At 38.9% G+C, this 20063-nt stretch overlaps 1 long non-coding RNA gene across 1 annotated transcript; it reads left to right on the top strand.

The window, feature by feature from the left end:
* Positions 1-209: 209 nt before the first annotated feature.
* Positions 210-3889, top strand: LOC147758481 (uncharacterized). The gene is made up of 3 exons (XR_015318737.1): positions 210-347; positions 947-1063; positions 1954-3889. It is a non-coding gene; the product is annotated as an uncharacterized LOC147758481 (long non-coding RNA).
* Positions 3890-20063: the final 16174 nt, after the last annotated feature.

Here is a 20063-nt window from a genome sequence, read left to right as displayed (position 1 = left end):
GACGAAGCGCAGGTTCGACAATGTGTTTTTGAGGCAAACATGGTATCATTTTAAAGTTGAAGGTAGATGTACCTGGTCATAGTTTCCTTATATCTTTTACTTGCTATTACTTATCTTTAACGTATTTGCTCGTTTTCTTCCAGAATGGATAGATATGCCACCCGGGAGATGTGCATTAACATTGCTAAAGAGCTTAAAGAGAAAACAGGCAAGCAGGTAAGTCGCTAAAAGATAGCTCGGCAGACAGACGAAGCGTTTTTCATTTTCAGCCACTTTTCAAGATTCACCGCAAAAGGTTGATCGCCAGTAAAATGGTCAACAACTGCACGACATTGGAGATACACATAGTAAATATCCTATTTGATACCATGACGTTCGTCTACATGTTGCGATCTATTTATTTTTTCTAATTGTTTAATTTTTTTTCCTTTTAAAAATGCATCTATATACATTTATCTCTTCCTCGTACTAGCTTCTTCCTTTTCCCCTTATATATATATATATATACAGATGGATAGATAGATATAGATAGAGACGTCTGGATTTTCTTATTCATTTTGAAGCTGACATTACTTTAAAGAAGTATTACGTTATCTACATATTTGAAAAACGAGGAACGTTATTGTTGGCCTCCCGTTGAGATGTGCCACATTATCAGAAGAGTGTTGTTATTATTAAGTAATGTTAATCCTGGATTCATAATTGTTTATTGATACTGGTGTGGCTAAAGTGTAAAACGGCTCATTTGTGTGGTTTGCTTTATGTGCGTATGGCCAGTTTGCTATGAAACTGGCTGGAATACCAACAGTATGTGGCTACAGATGGAGATTCCGGCTTCTTTCGTTTAAAAGAGTGTCCCTCCGTGCGTGTTCGCTTGAATAAACTAACTACCGTTCTTCCGTGAAATATATGTAATCTTTGATTTGATCTGGGTAATTCATTGCAGGTGTACATCTGGTTCCAAAATAAGCGTCAGCGAGAAAAAGCGAATCACTAATGATCTACTTGACAACGCCCGACCAACAAACCAATACAAAAAACCTTCATCATACGAATTGTTACGGTTAGTATTACGTTTTCATTCCTGCGGTTCATAATTTAGTGCCATGGCCGGACCTCAGACGTGCGTTTACGCTACATCTTCTGGACGCTGCCTAAGTTGATTTTCGCATGCCCTGAATGACACTACGCGAGCTCAAGCCAGATATTTTCTAATGGAAGGGTCTGAATTGTCATTCGTGAAGTGTTCTGTTTAAAAAAACGAGTTAGCTTAGGTGAAGATCCAAAATTATAGTAGCAAGCATAATTTACTCCTGCGTCACTACCGTACGGTAGTAGCTAGGAGGCAGGAGGGGGCCCAGTGACCTCTGCAACCTGATTTGATATCTTACCATGCAATAATTAAACATACCTAGTAAGAAGCCGTTATACATCACGCCAAGTGCCTGTTCTCATCAAAATCTATATACTGAAAATATTTTAACCAGGCGTTTTTTGGATCTAAACCTTGAAGTCAACCGAGCGCGTATAGTCGGGTCAGTTTCTGAAAGGTAGTCGTCCTTAAAAGTAGATCGTGTAGAAAACTTCGCCCCGGTTTACATTCATTAGAAACGAAGATGCTCATTCGTACTAGATCACAGGTCAGGCTTGTTTGAATTATAATGTGATTTGAAACGTTATAATTCAAACAAGCCTGTAGCCCGTGGATTTTACGTAGAGATAGGTGTTCGATTTGTAGGTAGATGTTTTTTCAAATAATTTTTCATAATTTGAAAGGTGGTGCCTTAGATATTGTAAAATTTTGCCTTTTTTTTGTGCTCTAGGTTTCCTATGGATTGCCTAAAGGATTCTTTTTCTTCTTCTGATTTTCGAATGCTCATGACAATTTACCATTGCCCAAAACTATAAAGTGTAACATTTGCTGATTTTGGAATCTGCCCGATTATTTTCCAGTGCGCCCGCTCATACGGTACAGCCAGCTTTCGTTGATCTTAAAGTACTATTTCTAGCAAGCCTAGTACTGAGTCTCGACTGAATTGTAGTCTTACCTACATGTAGCGATTCTGATGCCGAAAAGAAATCTCGGTTCTCGTAATATGGGGACGTTAGGCTATAATCGAATCCCGCGGTAGTTTTCTACATAGATTTATGTATATTCCTACATGGAAATGAAAATCTTTAGTTCAAATGTATGCGTAAAGCTATAAAGCAAATCGAAACATGCATACATAAATGCAGAGCTCAGTTGTTTAGATTAGTTTGATTGTTCGGAGGTTAGTTGTTTGTCGCACACCTATGCAGAGAAAAATATGGGTGTAATACAAAATGAAAGGTAAAAGAAAATACATAACCGCGCTCTGACGCTTTGGCAGATACTATAGAACTTGACGAAATCGTATAACCCGGTTATAGAAGATGTTCGTAAATATAACAGAGCATCAGAAAAAGTATCGATGTGTGAATGTACTGCGAAAACCTGTAGCCTAGTACGTCGCATGCAACTAAATATAACGGTATATATAAAGTGGATAACAAACGGCTCACTGTTGCATCAGTGGAACAGCGCGCCCGGGGCGCACTTCTGCAGAGATGACAATCTATTCTCCGAGAACAAAAACAAGTCAATGTTGCGGAATTTTTTTTGTCTCGCAAACTTTTAGCTATTTATACTAACTAGATTTTTAACCTGTAGCGGGAGTATATCTTGATGCTAATTGTACTGTGCTTGTTCATAATTTGCAGTTCAACTTACCAGAAAGTTTCCCGTACAACCGCTGATTACGTTGCTAAATAACTGCGCGAAACAATCGCAGCAGTTGTTTTGTATATATTACGAGGCCATAGGCTGAGTTATGTTTATGGATTTGTTTATTGCCAATTCGCATTAGTTTCATACTTCAGTTCCTCCAATCTAACACTGTGTAGGTGGGTACTTGTTCTGGTTCGGACGAGCTCCTCGCTGTATTGTGTCATAATTGCATAACATGAGAAAGGGATGTGTTAAAAATTCAGTAGTTATGAGACGGCAACGGTGCAGGACAAGAGAAATGCTAATCACTACTAGGATTGAGCTTAAGGACAAAACAGAAAGGTTTGTAAAGATGCCTGAAGATAAAAATCTTATCGTGTGCCATTCGAAGCTCGTGATATATGGGAATAAATTTATCATACGCAGATGAACATGAATGGCTCTAAGGTGAGTGGTGTCTTTTAGTCACCTCGAATTGTTTTCATACAATTTCTTGGAGCGCCAAACGACCGAAATTTAACAGCAAAACCTGTATTCGACAAACATCGCTTCAACTACATTTGTTATCGATATTATCCATATCTATCAGGAATTGCGTCGCTCTGAACTTTAGCAGCTGTAGCTATTCCCTTGTTCCTCTATAAATATCTATCGAGTAAATGGATTGGTTTTTATGTTATGTTTATCATCGACTAAACTTCCCGCTAAATCATCCGCTAGGAAACGCTTTCTGTTGTTACAACATGTAAGGAGTTTACTTCTACAATCATCGGTACCGATATTGATTGGACTGTGGAACTTCGTTAAACGCCGCAGGATCAAGATTTGGTCGCTTAGTCGCTAAGAGAACACTAAATGAAGGCTTTGGTTCCTTTGCTTGATTTTTCAATAGCAGCAGCAGCAGCAGCAGCAGCAGCAGCTATGAAAAACAACGTATTGCGAAGAATGCTTGCCCTGACGCAGGGCAGCGCCTTCTGATAAAGCGAAGAGTACGTTCGTATAATGTAAACACCGAGCCTTTGCTTGACCACCTACGGCAAATGTCAATTACACGATAAAACAGGAAGGTTACTGGCAGACACTGAATAATATGTTAAATAAATATACGCGATGAAATAAATTACGTAAAAATGTAAGGTCTTCTGGGTGTTGTAATTTACTCGAGCACTAAGGAAAATTCATAGAGGACTTTTAAAATGTTCGTACTATTATTAATCCTATGAAGAAATAAGAGTTATATCAGTACCCGTAGTACGTTTTGATTTTAGTTCTACCAATGTGCACTACATTTCTTTTTGTAGCTCTAAAAGCTCCTTTGCAATTCTCGCAAAATGATTCCCGCGATTCAGGGCACTTTTCGGAATTCTGCATGTCATAGTTCCCCACGTTTCATGTTTGGCTTATTAAGATTGCCTTCCTCTTACACTTAGAAATGAGTCAGACAGTAGTTAAAAGTTTCGCTCCAGCATCACGTTCTAAACACGCAGGGAAGATTTCATGAAAAAAGACTTTTTACATTTGAAAAGCAATAGAGGAGCATTGCTTTCAGCTGATGAACACGTGTGCCAATAATCGTAGGACACGGAATGATACGGTCCCACAAATGAAATGCCCATATTAAAACGGTTCATCGCGTGCTAAATATAATTATATTTGATCTCTCGACTGTTGTGAACCGCGGATAGAACTAAGAAATAAGTGTTTAAACGTAAGGTCGACTGTCCAATAGCAGCTCTCATACATGAAACATCTGTGTCATCAAACCTGACCCTAACTATGAACTGAACAGCTCCTTCTTAATCGCGTCACACATTTGAGACTACTCTAAGGAAGATGACTAAAAAGACTAATGATTAATACTTCTAAGTAAAACAATCAACTTCAAGCTATTTCTACTTTTTTCTTATTTGAAAGTTTTGTATAGATTTAATTATTCGAATTCTAAAATAGTATTTAAATGACACAGATGGCTGTTTTCGACCACGATCAGGCTTTGTCACAACTCTAACTTCCTAGAAGAACTCACACGATGTTACATCCAGGTTCTTAACTTGCGGCTGACTCTCACCTTCTATTCCTTTAATCTAAACTGACGTCAGACAACCCGACCTCTAAGGTAACATTATGATAAAACTGATAAAATATGACGAAATTGCTCATTTGTTAATTTGTTATGAGGTACATTAAATTAGAAATTTACTTTTATCACAACGGTAAAGTAACGTCAATCTACTAGATACCTAGCATTCGTTGAATGCGTGCTACCCAACACGATATATTATTGAACATTAAGGTACAGTCGTTATCCATGGCATATACCGCCCTCCTAAAGACTCACTGTTTGAGAAAGACATTTCAATGTGGAAAATGTTCTTCACGTCAGACGCTTGACAATTTACCTGAGGGCTTTGGCATGAAGGTGCCATTTGGCTTAAAAATAGGATTTCGGTCAGTGCTAACTAGTGGATTGGACGAAGACTGCTGTGCTAAAAATGGATCAACATCTGAGCCCTTATGCGCAAGCTAGTTATATTTCTTCAGCATGTATATGAGAAACCTAATGTGTTACTGGAAAATAACGCGCCATCATCATAAGTACTCATTCAAGTTTAAGTACTCCATTTTTCACCTAAAAAAGGGAACTTTTTTAAATTAAATCTGCTGCCATACAATCAACCTATATTTGGAGGCATATTGAAATGATTAAGGATGTTGTTTCAGGAATGAGAAGCCTTAAGAGCAGAATAAACCTCATGTTGTGAAAGCAACATAGCTATGTAATCCCCATAAAACGTTTTCTAACTCTATAGTCTGCATCTCGAATCGTATCTAACTTGATGTGTAAATTTTATAAATAAATTACAAGGCGACTGTGAAAAAGTGGGTGATTCTTCAACATTTAAAAATCTCTCGCGAAATCGACCCGGTTTCTACATGCTTTTTTCTACCTAAAACTCCAGCCTACGGTGTATGTTTTGTTTTGGTTTTTGAGAGCTGATATTGCTTTTAGCAACTATGTGACTTACTGCGAACAATAGAAGGAATTATAATCTAGCATAATAGATTATAATTCCTTCTACTGTTTTTTCACTTAAAACCTTTTGACTTTCTGCACGAAAATGACAAGACCGTTTGTTTCTCGTGTATCCTACGTTAGTCATTGCAAAAAGCCATTCCAGGTTTGGTAGGTAATACTAACGTTAGCTCAATGAACTTTACAGTCGATAAGGTGCCAGTGATTGAATGATCTTGATTTCATTGTGCCCTTTTATATTACGCAAGCTGAATTATTCAAATCTGATCCCTGTCAATAACAATAATACATGTAACAATGTTCAAAATATCTAATTCTATTTAGAAATTGATTTAAATCTATATGTGTTACATAGATGTCGAACACAGAGGTCTCGAAATGTCATATAGCCTTACGGGCCACGAATCAGGGTTATTATGATAAAACTTAGTTCGTTCTGCACCCTGCTAGTGCCTGTAATTCTTGGTCATGCAAGAAACTTTCCAGAAACGTCAAATATTGTAATAAGACGAAACAAAAGGTGCTGTGTATTGGCACAGCATAAACATTTATGTTTCCAAGAGGGATTGGGTGATACAAGCAAGCATCACCAGGACAAAGTCTATTTTATATGGCTTGGTGCGGAGCTAAGCAACGACCGTTGGGCTTGCTTCTGCCAATATTACTGCATTTTCAATTCCTCTCTGATATCTATCTCATTGAATAGTAGTACGGGTTGGTGGGAGAAAATGAGCTACCGGATTAATTGATCGTGGTCTCGTTTCAGTTCTTGGTCACTCTTTTTTCGCACTTGCTCTTTATTCGGGCAATGCCTGACTAGTATATGAAGGCAATTCTAACTGTACAGGCTTTTTTTTTCTTTAGAATCAGAGATATTTCTTTTGAGTATTTCGTCCAAATTTGTTAAGCATGTAGCTATTAACTGATTACTGGTAAAATCATGTGTTTTACGCGATTATGTTCAGTTTAAGTATCTCTGGTTATAAGAACTATATGGCGTATGATCGTTCATACGTTCGTTAATTGTTCCTTTCTTATATAAATTATCGCTTATCATGACCTGACGGAAGCCATCCAAAACGCGACGAATGGAGAAGGAAGTTTCGGATTTAACGATAGCAAACCGAAAAAGCGTATCGAGAAGATAGACCATCGTATAACCCAGTAATAATGACCTAAGAACCGGGTAGTGCGTAGGCTCAGAAAATACCTAACATGTGCCCCATTGCTGTGGTGAGATCGCGAGGCGCTACAGACCGATACGTGGTAGAGGTTCAACTTGCGGATCACTTTCAGGAGAAAGCGTTCAGGTCCTCCCATGAAGCCTCCAGTCTCGTTGAAGCCCGAAAAGTCGGTCACTTTATAATAGCAGCACGAATAAATTCAGATTCGTAAACAGGATGCTTCTCAGGCTACTTTCGACTTGAAAGCCTAGTTTTATGCTTAGAGAGGAATCTGGTTTTGAATTCGGCAATCCTTCGGCAAGCGCCGTATTCAGCAAAATAAGCGGGCAGAAATGCAAGTTCTGCCGTTCGGAGCTTGAATTTGACATCAACTTTCGGGAACTGCGCAATGAAAGTACAACTAACTTTATGCGATACTATGAAACTACAAAGAAAAAGAAGCACTTCTAAACAATTATTTTGAGATAAATAGGTAATGCAGATGTAAAAAGTAAAGGGGCTCGTGTCACAATCCAATGCTTCCTTTGTACTTCTATAAAAGGACTACGCTGCAAGCATATTACAATGTATAATTTTACAAGTGTATGTTGGAAGTGCAATATACCAGAATTTAATTAATTTATCGAACTCACTCTAGATTCATACTGTATTTCTAGAATTTGTCACAGGAGTGAAAGGACCTGAAAATTACTGACCATGACTGTGCGCACTTAGTTCGTACCTGCAAGCTTTTCCATGATTTTAGAGCTCAGAAGGCCCAGCAATATCTCACAAAAAGCATGTTAGGTATCGTTCTGCGACCGCTTAATTGGACCTAACGCCTTTTGCTGTTCCCATGCTTTTCCCTGTCAGATAAGACACCAAATGGAGACAGGTTTCTTAAGCTCAGAGAAAAAGGAAACAAAAGAGGTGGAGAGCGACAACCTTTAATGAAGAGCCTTTGCATTTGAAACCAACACCTACCACTGTGGCATCTCTCTTTCAAAAACTTACATAGTAATAGCGTAATAACGGGTTATAGCGTCGGATAATAGCGTAGAAGTCGATTGTACTGTACCGCAAGCTAGACAGCTTATGCTGATGATCTACCTTTATTAGTTTGTGCTGGTGTTTATTTTGGACACGAACACAGTTGTTACCAGCAATACGAACTTGAATCATCAAGCAATACGAAAAAAATGCCCAATGGGTCCCATAAACGCGAATTGAAGACTTTTGAACCATGCTATCGTATAGGCAAATATTGGACGCTATACACAACAGGTTTTAAACCACCGGATCCATCTGCGATGCCCCGAGAAGTAGTAGACCAATAACGACGGCTTACGAAAGAAAATGTTAGGAATTGGCTAATCTACTTAGAATTTCGGTACATCCATACGCTGAGCTTCTGTTAAACTAGATGTCTCCCGGGCATATTTACACCTCATATATGATACACTGCATATGTATTTATAAGCAATGAAGGCTGTCAATTCAAGCATTTATGACGTGAAACAAACCCTGGTTTCAGTCCACAAAGCCATTAAAATGACAACAATATTTAGTCTTGGACGTACTAACACTAACATATTATATAACATAGTGTTGTAGGGATTATATTAAAGTATTTCTATTATAAATGCGTTCCGAGATCTTTGACATATAATTAGAGTCGTACCTACAAAACATAGTTGAACTTATTTATCACCTCACAGAATTTTGCATCAATAAAGCAATTTATGCAGCACCTATATTTGGGTTATCTCGATAATTCCTAATTAGTTTTAGTACAGATGTAGCCGTTGTGTTTCTTTCGACTTATGAAGGGTACACGCTGTACGCAAAGAACACCTACTTGTGCGCGGTTGTCTTTTCGATCGGGTGGAGAGCTCTTATGTTGGGGGCCTGCAACATTTTTTGGACAAAAATAACCGGTTGCACGAAAAAGTTTGCATGGGCAGCTAGCTAAGGTGATTACGGTCTTGTCACTCTGTTTTTTCGATAGCAGTATTGTAGGGAAAAGAAAATATCATGTTGTGTTGTTTTAGAGGTCAGCCTGGACTGGGGCTAGTGGACATTCATTGCTGGCTACCTACATTAATTGTTCAATGATGTCTAATCATGTTAAAACCTCATTATGATCAAGAAAGTATCGTAGTTTAATTTTATAGCAGGATCACGGAAATACCAAAATAGGAAGCGTATTGAAAAACTGCTTCGTATAGCACGATTTTTTTCGCACTGGGTAAATCCACAAAGCAGGAAACGAAGCAAATGAACTCGGCATATTTTCGAAAAACACGTCATTAATATTTCAACAAAAGTCTAGCGTTGCCCAATCTTACATGAGTTACTCGCAGGTTACATCCAGCGACAGACACTTCAAGAAGAAGGAGCTCAATTCATAATTGGCCATTCTTTTGAAAAGGCAGAGTCTAGCAAATATTTTTTTAAATCACATTTTAAATATGTATACATACACAATTAAGCGATCACAAAGATTGCGATTTAAAGCATCTGGTTAATGTGTGCACAACGCACATTCTAAACTAATTACACAATGAACCTAACTTAATTTGTGAACATATTCAGTGGCTCGAGTATGATATTAAGTGGCGCCTGGGCCTGCAGCCACGTATGAGCGAGGCCTTTGTTAGTTTCTATGAAGCCCAAAACGGGTTGGTGGCTTCATCGTTTCAAAATCGTTTCATCATTCGGTATTCGTGCGTGCCTGGCTCTCCGCCTGAACAACCTAGGTAGGAATGGTGGGACAATGCATAAAGATAGAATATTTGTGGCATAGTATACGACTATTGCAAATATTCTAGGCTAGGGCCTGGTCGACCATGAGTTGACGTACAGCTCCGCGGGTACGGCTCGAGAAGCCGCTAGAGGCGGTCCTGTGGTGTTGTTCACATCAACCTTGATGTGCCTGTCTGTGTGTGAATATTTATCGTTGCTCTTTCAACCTACAGTTGCCCTCCCGATGTATATCAGACTTTCAAGGCAGACTTGATAAAAATGGTCAATGACGTGCACGAAAAGATACATTTGAATCTTACGAAAGTAAGTAATTTTATCCGCATAACAAAATTTAAGTATTTCTTCTGAACTGGAAACGCGCAACAATAATATAAAACATTGTTGATGCCAGGACTTAGTTTCAAAGGAGCGGCTCTGGAGCTGGAACGGAGTTGAGGGTGACGGGATGCTTACATCTGGTCTAAAGTCTATCTACCACCAAAGTAGCGCACCGGTGCTTATAGGCATACCCAAGGTGGACTGAGAAGGTCCAATCACTGTCCAAATATGCTAAATAGAGATCCAGAAATATTGTGTGCATATTAAGCATTGTATCTAATGATGACGCTTAATATCTTAACTAAATTCTCTGGCAAGGCATGATGATAAGAGCTAAGAATATATAGATCCTTTATATATATATAGAATATAAAGCCTTTTTTTTTTATGTTTTATTTAAGCCAAATACTACAAAAGCGAATTCAGTTTTTCGAGTATGTATGTCCAAGTACGCTAATAGTACGTAACCAAAGCTTTTCATCCCATCGAATTAAGGCTCGCTCCCTGAATAAGACAATGCTTTTCCATTCGGTGAAATAGGAGAAGCTTATACGTCCGTTTGGATATCTTCGAACTGGCACATTATGCTTTTATTATGTATGAGGTAAATGTACTAACAGCGTCCTATTGTCGAAATGCTTTTTGCTCCCTACAATGGTAGGTCGGTTAGGTTAACAACTTTGACCGGCCTTGTTTCTGTACCGTGTGTAGTAGAGTGGACAATTCCGCTTCGGATGGGAGGTTTTCGTGCTATACGTGGCTGACCGCCAATATATCTAACGGCTATGGATCGTCCTAAACACCGATGCCCTGGCTCTCCCGAGCTTCTAGCCGCCGCTGTTCTCTGCCTCATTCTCTTTCTATTTTCCTTGTCTCTATCTAATCATATGGTGGCCGAACACGCCGACGATGACAGCTAGGGGAGCGGAAAAAAACCGGGCTCAAAAATAAGAGGGATACCGCCTATACCATATTTACCTGTACTATATTTTTAGCTGGAAGCTATATCAGAAGTCGCAGCAATCCTAGGTACGGTTACAGTCGTAGTGGCGATGGTCGTCACAGAGTCCTATACCAGCAGCTGCAACAGAAGCATTCTGTGAGGGCCCTAAATATATATCGCGCGTGTGGCATAAAATGTGCGTCGGCCAGGCTAGCGCTAGGGGCATACCGTTTAGTGTACCAGATGGCCAGTGTACTGGGATAATGTTCCATGATACTTCGAATGAACGATAGAATCTGCACGAAGGGGTTATTATACCGGGTAAGTGCTGTCATTGATGGCAGGAGCATAGAATAATATATGTGGAGACACATAAGCACAAAACAGTAGAGCCACCAACCAGCATAAATCTAATGGTGTAGCTCTACGTTGTTTATTCCAGAGATATAACGAATACGTGTTCTTTGTCGAGTACATTTTAACACAAAAAAAAAATTAATGCACAACAAGCGGACAAAAAAATGCGGTCATAGTTGTATAGGATATAAGTATACATTTAGAACGAAATAGGCTTCAATAAAGAGAGAAAAAGAGTAGATTAAGAGTTGCAATGAATACTGCTCAAATTATAAACCAAACCGTAAAGCTATCGTCGACCGCACTGTGGGTTTACTTTTCTTTACCCAGCAAATTTCGTTTTACATATTGTCTTATAGGCTCATTTTTTGCCGCCGTGTTATTGTTCATGTCTATTTATTAATTTATATTCATAATAGGTGAGTCGCTTGAGAGGCGTAATAAAATATATTTGGTACTGTTTGCATATTTTTATATTTCGTTATAGCCGCAGCGAAGTTTTAACGCCGAATTTTCGTAGCGTGCCTTCGTATGGTTGGTCCAAAAAGGACCCGCCTCTGCCGAGGCCAATGCGGCCATATTCAAAATATGATTGGTTCTATTTATGAGGCTAAGCATTCGTTCTCAGTCCTCATAGAGCTGCAAGCCTGCTTGTGAGGCCTACTCAAAATATGATTGCGGCACGAAAGGACGACTGGATAGAAGAGGCACCTCCCAGCCCTAAGTAGGTTGTCTCATTCATCATAACTGGCCGCTCCTTTCTAAAGAGATCAACCCGTTTGAGTATTCGCTTGCAGAACCCACCCAGTCAACTCACTCAGCCAATCATAACGAGTTATCTTTCATGAATAGATTTATTATCTTATCTATGATTTATGCTCTTGAAAAAGTTTTCTACAGATGTTCTATGCATGCAGGTCGAGAAAGATCGATAGCGTGAAATGAATGCTGGAAAAACTTGACAAGCAGATACGCTGATATAATCTATAAGTATGTGTCAGCTGCTGTCTTTGCGCTATAGTCTACACCAAGTTCGGAGTATTTATATCGCATTTGCTTGAAGCGTCCGCACCTTTTCAATACAAATGGGACTGCACCATAAATATGTGCAGTGGGCCTCGGTATTACAATTTCCCAGGACAGCTAAATAGCACATAATCAGTTATTCGATTGATAGATCACAACCAGGCACGATATTAAGTAATGAAGGATGTTATTTTGATTCACGATAAAATGATGTCGGCCAGTAGGTGGGTAGTACCTAGCAGGAACGGCATATCTAAGTATTTTATGATAGAGAAGGAAGCATTAGGCCATATATGGCGTGATGCAGTCAATCTAATGGACACCAGTGTTATATAGACTTGGAGAGACCATTGCTACTAACTACATTTGTCTTTGTTTTAGTCGTCTAGATACGGACATTTGATTCGCAATGTGCTTAGTAATAATAGCTCAGCCTGTGTATCTAGCTACGCTGTACACGGGAGAAGTACATAGCATTATAGGCCAAAACGTTTATTGGGAAAATACGGAGTTTTATCTAGCTGCTAACGAATTAAAATTATTTTTAAAATAGACTTGTAATTTTTCTACGTAATTTTTTGACATCTGTCCGTATTAAAGTTTGACAAATTTTACAACAATGTGATATGTTAGAACAATCTGGATCAAACAAACCTTCCAACATGTGTTTTCAAATTTTTTATAGATTACATAAAATTTAGTAGGATAATATTTGCGAGTCACATGTCTAGCGAGTGCTTAATCGTGTGAATGTATCCGTTCTACCTAGCAATGACCTACACAATGAACACTTCCTGGTACTTCAAACGCGTCAGTTGCGTCAGACATTTCAGAATCAACCACAGTTGGCTCCTCGTGTCTATATTTTCGACACTTGATTGATACTGCACCTCTGTTGGATCGTGCAGAAGTCAGCGGATTGCAGGTACCTCTCACTGAGCGGTCGATCGCATACGCCGCAATACGGAAGAGATCAATTTTGACAAGCAAACATCTACTGCTTCTCATTTACCGTGGAGTCGAAATTCGTGGAATAGCACCAACAGATTACAGATTGCTCAAGGCCATAAAACATCGCGACCCATATTGTTTCGTTTTTCTCAATGCGAGGCAGAATCAAAGCCGGGGTTCGTTATTTTCATCCAACGTGGGTACCATGCAGATTGACTGTAGTCGCTTAAATAAGTTGCAACGAAAAATCCTTGCAGGAGCAGTGATGTCTGTGTCGAAGACGGTCGATCGCTAAAGACAAAGGTTATCGCGCCGGTAAAGTGACTCGATTTAGCTGTGGTCTCTTCTAGCTACGACCTGGCCGGACGACCTAGAATTACATACATATATATAATAGCGTCACCTTTTAAGAAGGCATATATATATATATATATATATATATATATATATGCCTTTTTTAAAAGGTGACGCTGGGTATTGATTAGGTTAAAATGAAATCACGAACTGCGACACGTTAACTTTAGCGTGCCTACCTTTGACACGATCAAATCGAACTGCCAGCTATATTTTTCGTAGACATCTTCATCATTGATCAGCGTCGTCAAGGAGACACATAAGAGGACGCTAACGTCACGCTGTTTAGTTGATCGATACAGGCTTTGGATTGTATTCAACTGCAGAAGACCTGGCCCATCGAGCTTTCTTCAAAATGGTAACGACGATCCGCCTATCTTCCAACCCTAGAGTTAGCTTAGTGGACATACAGGACTCAAACAGTGACGATCGTGAAGACTCTGTGAAGAACTCTTATCAACCTCATAAAGAGGCTGCTTGGCTGCTTCCATTCATGAATGTATAAAGAGAACAGGTAACTTCATCTTCGCCTTGATAAGGGGAGGAACCGAATCGGCAGGTAAAGCTAAATGCATCCTTTGGGCGGAAATAAATAGCTAAAGCCCCGGCCCGCAGTTATCTTTTTGCGCTTTAACTTCTACCGTCACTACCGTTGTGCTGGATGTAACATAGTGTTAACCGAATCAAGAATACCTATGAAGGATGAGTGTGATTGTTGTGGACGGCTATTGTAGACTATAGCGAATAGAAACAATCAAAAATACCTCTAAAAGCTAAATCAGACATAAAAAAAATTTCCTCACGCTGTCCCCCTTATTCTGGAGATATTTTTCTAAGGACGCCTGATCGTTTTTCACACCTCGACATTGACTATCAAGTAATTTTGGCGGCTGTACTTCTCTGCATACACCCTGAATATATTATCGTTATATGGTAACTATAGACACACATGCTTTTTTTTGTGAACGGCACGAACTTGTTTTTATGTCCTTTTTTGATCGAAGATTCGGGTTTAATCAAGCGAGTTTGGCTTGTAGCTGGAACGCTTTCTACGATGATCATAATATTTTGTGGGGTCACATTCTACTATTATTTCTATTCAGTTCTGAAGAGTAGGACATCTGAACGTTTAATATTGCCATGTACTTGGCTACGGGCAGAAAACCAGATCAACAAGCAAGAGTACAAGCAGTATCCGTTTCGTAGGAAAAAACATAACATAGGGCTTTTGGTAGCGCAGGAATAAGAATATATATATATATATATGAATTTCATGCTTATGTTTTTATGTCGCAAATATAAGTCGTGGTGCTTGTTTTAGAGAATTTTTTTCTATCGTTAACACATATTGCCGAATTCACCAAAAAATGCCTGTGTATTGGAAGAAGAACTTAACTTCAAAGGACAATAATTACTTTATTAATTTATTTTCGTGTCACTATTTTGGCTGAAAAGAACAAGAGTTATGATAATAAAAGTTATTTTTTTCGCGGTAATTAGGACCTTCATTAAACGTAATGAACGAGACAACTTTGACACAATGCGAACCCTAAAAAAAATTAGCAATTTAAAATTACTTCTCAGATGTTCGAAAATCGGGGGAATTTCGCATTTTAACCACCTTTCAGCATCGCAGCGTTGGCCTGTTTAGGCCAGCTTTAGAAACACTGATTGAGTTTTTAATAGCTACTTTATAAAAGTATATGTTGCGTTTTGATAATATACACTAGGTAGAAGGAAAAGAGTAGGCTTACAGTTGGGTTTAGCATAAACCTACGAAAAGGAAAAAGAGCGTCTACGGATGAGAAAAATGTTGGCTTACAGTCCATCCGTGTCTGCTTCAACAAAGAAAGCCAATTTCTTTCCACTGGAACCCTACATTCGCCAACAGGACACATATGGCCTGCTCCATTATAAGGCTTCTGTTCCTTCCACTACAAAACAGAGCGTTATTGCCGTTTCGGGAAATCTTTCTCTACGCCATTTCCATATACTAAACATATTTAAACAGACATCCACATAATCTTTTTTTTTTCGCTTCTGAAGACAAATCGATCTGAGAACACAAAGCCTAGTGTCGAGATATTCTGTGCAAACCCCTACTAACGAATAGGTTAACACTCCAAAATTGTACAAACAGGGCTGAGCGAAAAAAAGCTATAAAAGTTGAGAAGTAGGCAAAGAGCGCGCACCTTCAATCCATTGTCATAATCCGGGTAAAGTGTCTTTTCAAAAACACCAATATAAACATTAGTACAGTCATATTTAGCTTAATGGAAACAGATTGTTATGGCATCTATAACCATGGTATAAGCTTTAGAGCTTCTTTTTCTTGTTGGTGACACGTGTACGCCTCATACATTACTTAGCTACTGTATCAAGACGGCACAATATATACATACGTATTTTAGATATCTTCATAATGAATATCATCTCAGCACTTCGTTTCATGGCTATATATATATATATATATATATTGCGAACATTTTAAAAAAACAAACATAAGAATTGCTTCTTATTATATAGGGTTTTCGGAGAAAGTTCTGCGGTAAGCAATGTTTGTATGAACGTGTATTTGTAGACGGTCACTCAAACGATTGTTACCAACAAATGCTAAGGATTTGGTATGCTGATTAGGTGCTTAGGAGCCATTGTATACTGTTTATACTAAGATAGAAGTAAAAATAACAATCGAGGTTGCTCCAAATAGTTTAAAAAATGGTATTTGTCCCCTTTATGTTTTACTGCACGATCACGTCATTGCCGCAGTAAATAATGTTCGTGAGAATAAACCTAGTAAGTTTATATCAGCTCTGCAATCCAAGAGGACTTGACGTCAAATCTTTGTTTACTGAAGATTGCCCGATTGCAATAGCACACCAGCAACCTTCATATGTATTTGTGTCACAAGGCTGAGGAACAGATGAAGTTTCCCAATGGTGACGGGGAAACGACAAATTTAAAAGCTGTACAATAGTACTTCAAAAAGCAGACGCCAGTGTGGTCTGAGCATATTCACGGGAAATGCCGACATATTTATTCGCCTTTTAACGAGATAAAATGTTGGAGAATCTTATGCGTTCCCACTAGCTCAGGCGAAACGATACATGTAAAAGGTTCAATAATTAAGTGCCTATAAAGGCTTTTAATGTGGTGGTCATTTTTGCAAGAAATAGCGTAACTAGAACATCTCGTATAGGGCGGTGATTCAGTCAGATGCGAGACAATGTTTGGATTTCGAATTTGAGGAAGACCTTGTAAGAGCATGCCGTAGGCGTATAATGTCTACATATGGTCATAGGAAAAGTAAAGTTTGCTTTATGACACACACTATACCCTGACCGACAATAGGTAAAGATACGTACATGTGTACTTGGATCAGATGTGAAGAGATAATATTTTTCATTGTCGTTTGCACGTCGGCACCTAACGTACATCTTGTTGAAGTGTATAGAACTTAGGACCAAATCTTACCAGCATACCATATAAATAGACCAGTGTTAGTTGAAAACATAGATTTGGAACGTAGCCGGGAGGGCTTGGTCTGAGTAGGGGATCCAGGGGACTACTAGGCCGAATCGTCTGGCGATATGCAGCCCCTCGTTATGAAGGAGACATTGCCGCGAACGAAGAAACGAACGAAAGCTCAGTGTACTGTCCGCTCGTCTGCAGCTCCGTGGCGTTTGCCATCCCCTGAATTTATTCCTATGCTCCTTGTGAATATTGTACCGAGTCTCAGTTCCCCGTCGTCGCCTTCATTTGGTCCTAAACAACCCCATGGAATGCATTTAGTTTGCTTCATAAATGTCTAACATTGGTATTACATGAAAAACTTCAGCCCCGTATATTTTGATTTTGCTGGGGGTGACTCTAAAGGTCGGCAGTAAGAAAACAGACTTAAGGCTCTATTATCATATCTACATATGAGAAAATAACAAAACAACTTTGGAGTATAAGTGGTATGGCATTGTCCGTTCAGGGCCCAAAGTGCTTAAAATAAATACAGGTCTGTTTTGACAGAACTTTTTATTAATTGCGTGATCCTCAAGTAATATTTAATTATCTGCTTCATGGTCACTAGGTAGAAAACTTATATTGTTAGTTTCCAATATACTCTCTGTCCTAGACGTAGTCGAATTTTAGAAATGTGTTTTAAAAAAACCGAGCAAACCAAATGGTTAAACATAATAAAAGCCAATAGTGTGACTATAATAAATGCTACGATGATCATATGCTGTATATAAGTAAATGAAAAAAGTACTACAGTCTTAGACATTTTATAGTTAGAATAATTTTTTCACTGAACATATACGAATATCTTTTATCTGTTTATTTAACGAAACTGTTTATTTGTTTTTAATACTGTAAAATAACTTACTTATTATCGCTTGACTGTTACACAGACTATATATTTTTGTTATGTGAAAGTTAACTTTTAGTGAGTCCCATTCTGCCTCTAATAATTGAGCTGATTGCGAAACAGATGTATATAATAATCTACTCGCGGTAAAGTTTATATACTCAACTGGTTCTCTTTTGTATGACCGCTGAAATAAAGCTCTAACTTGTGCTCGCCCACAACTGAATTTTACCTTCAGGTAAGCTATACCACTACTATTCTCTAGGGGTAGTACGAACGAAGAAGCTAATGAATATGTGGGGTAATTCCAGGTTAGATTTTTTCTTTCTCTCTGATTGCTCGTCAAATGTGGATAATACACAATTTTTTTTTAGCAAGCCATTTTTTTCACAAATGAAGCAAGTGTTCCTACCTATTATGAGCAAAACGCATCAAATCTCAATATGGTATCTGTTTGTTGTAGCAATATAATAATAGGTCGATGAAATAGGTTCTGGGTTTTTGAAATTTTACTGGCTAAGATGGTGACCAGATTCAGTGTATCCAGTTTTGTGTGCAACATATCGGCTTGAGATGAAGCGGGCCCTTGATCTAGCCTATTCGGCGGTCAACTGTAAGGATGTGCAGATATTATCGACTCATCCATAGAATATTTGACAAAACAGTTTTTTTATCTTTCAGCCGGACTCCAGAAGCGCGATGTGCTGTTGGTCGTCCAGCTATTTTAATCTTGCTACGGTTGTACCATGTTTTAAAGACGACGTCATGGGGTTCACTATTCCGTATGGTTTGAAGAAGTCTTCACTGGTGCTGCCTATAAATCTTCTCAGTTCGTAGCTGTCTCTTTCTTGCCTTTTTTCTTGATTTAATACTGCGGCTTCCTATTTAAGTCATACTGAAGTTTAGTTATTTGTGAGCTCTGTTTTCACCGGCTGCTTTCGTCAGAACGGCTTTTTGGTTCGTCAGTCGCCAGCAATAAGCTTTTCTTCTTAGGTCGGTCTTACGTATGGCCTTTCTGCCTACTTATGTCTTATGCCACACTTTGGGATTGAGCTCTTCCCCACATGTTTATGTCAGAGCAAAGCAGCCGTTGGTTTAACTTTTTAACAGAATTTGTTGTAGAATAAGTTGTGCGAAAAAAAACAGTAACTCGACCGAAATTTAGTCGCTTCACTGTCTTCTATGATAATACTCGGATGTCTAGCGCGACGATCCCGTCGGTTAAGTTTTCCCATTACTAATACATACGAATACAGACCGGAGATATGTATATATGTCCTGGGGACGGCATTTCGAAAGCTTTCGTTCAACAGTCAAAGGGGGTCCCTGCTGGCAGGCGTGGCACCGAGAGAACACAGAGTAACGAAAACGTGAACGAATTGCGCCAAGATGACAGTACACAACATTGTAAATAGAATAGTATTACGATATACGGTAGGGATTAGTGCCATTAGGGAACCGTGAATCGCACCTCAGTACTGTGAAATGAAATTTACAGCAGGCAAGCAAATTTTAGCTTGTTTAACACGGCTTCGAAGCATATATTACCGATCTACTTTGTAGCTGGACTGTTCCTGTGATAGTTTAGTGGGTGGCGTATTTGCCTGCTAGTCTAGAGACACATCGTTAAGTTCCTTAAGTTCGAATTCATAGGCATACATTGACAGACAGAGTGCGTCTCGTGCTGGAAGCCAACCGTCCGACGGAATGCCTAGTAGCGACACCGGACATAAAATTCGAAGCATAAAGAGGTAGGTAGACTTAACTGCAATTGACTTAATTAGCTAAGTTATAATCTGACATAACCCTAGCGTGTGCTTTCTGTTGGCGTTCAAGTTTACTAAGGTGGTTCTAGCCTAATCGATGACCTCCGATTACCACCTAGGCAGATCACGTCGAAAAATGCAACATTGCAAACAGTTATTTGCTCATTGAAATTGTAGCTTTTATGATCGTTATGAGGCTAAGTGTCTTATCTTGCAACCTCATACCGCGAACCTTCTGTTCGTCTGATGAGCAAAATGTTCGCCATGATCATACGT

Source organism: Varroa destructor, unplaced genomic scaffold (genome assembly GCF_002443255.2).
Source record: "Varroa destructor unplaced genomic scaffold, Vdes_3.0 BEIS01000001.1, whole genome shotgun sequence".
In the NCBI taxonomy this organism is placed as follows: Eukaryota; Metazoa; Arthropoda; class Arachnida; order Mesostigmata; family Varroidae; genus Varroa; species Varroa destructor.
Note: the sequence above shows the minus strand (reverse complement) of the source record. Positions and strands in the feature narration are given on the sequence as shown.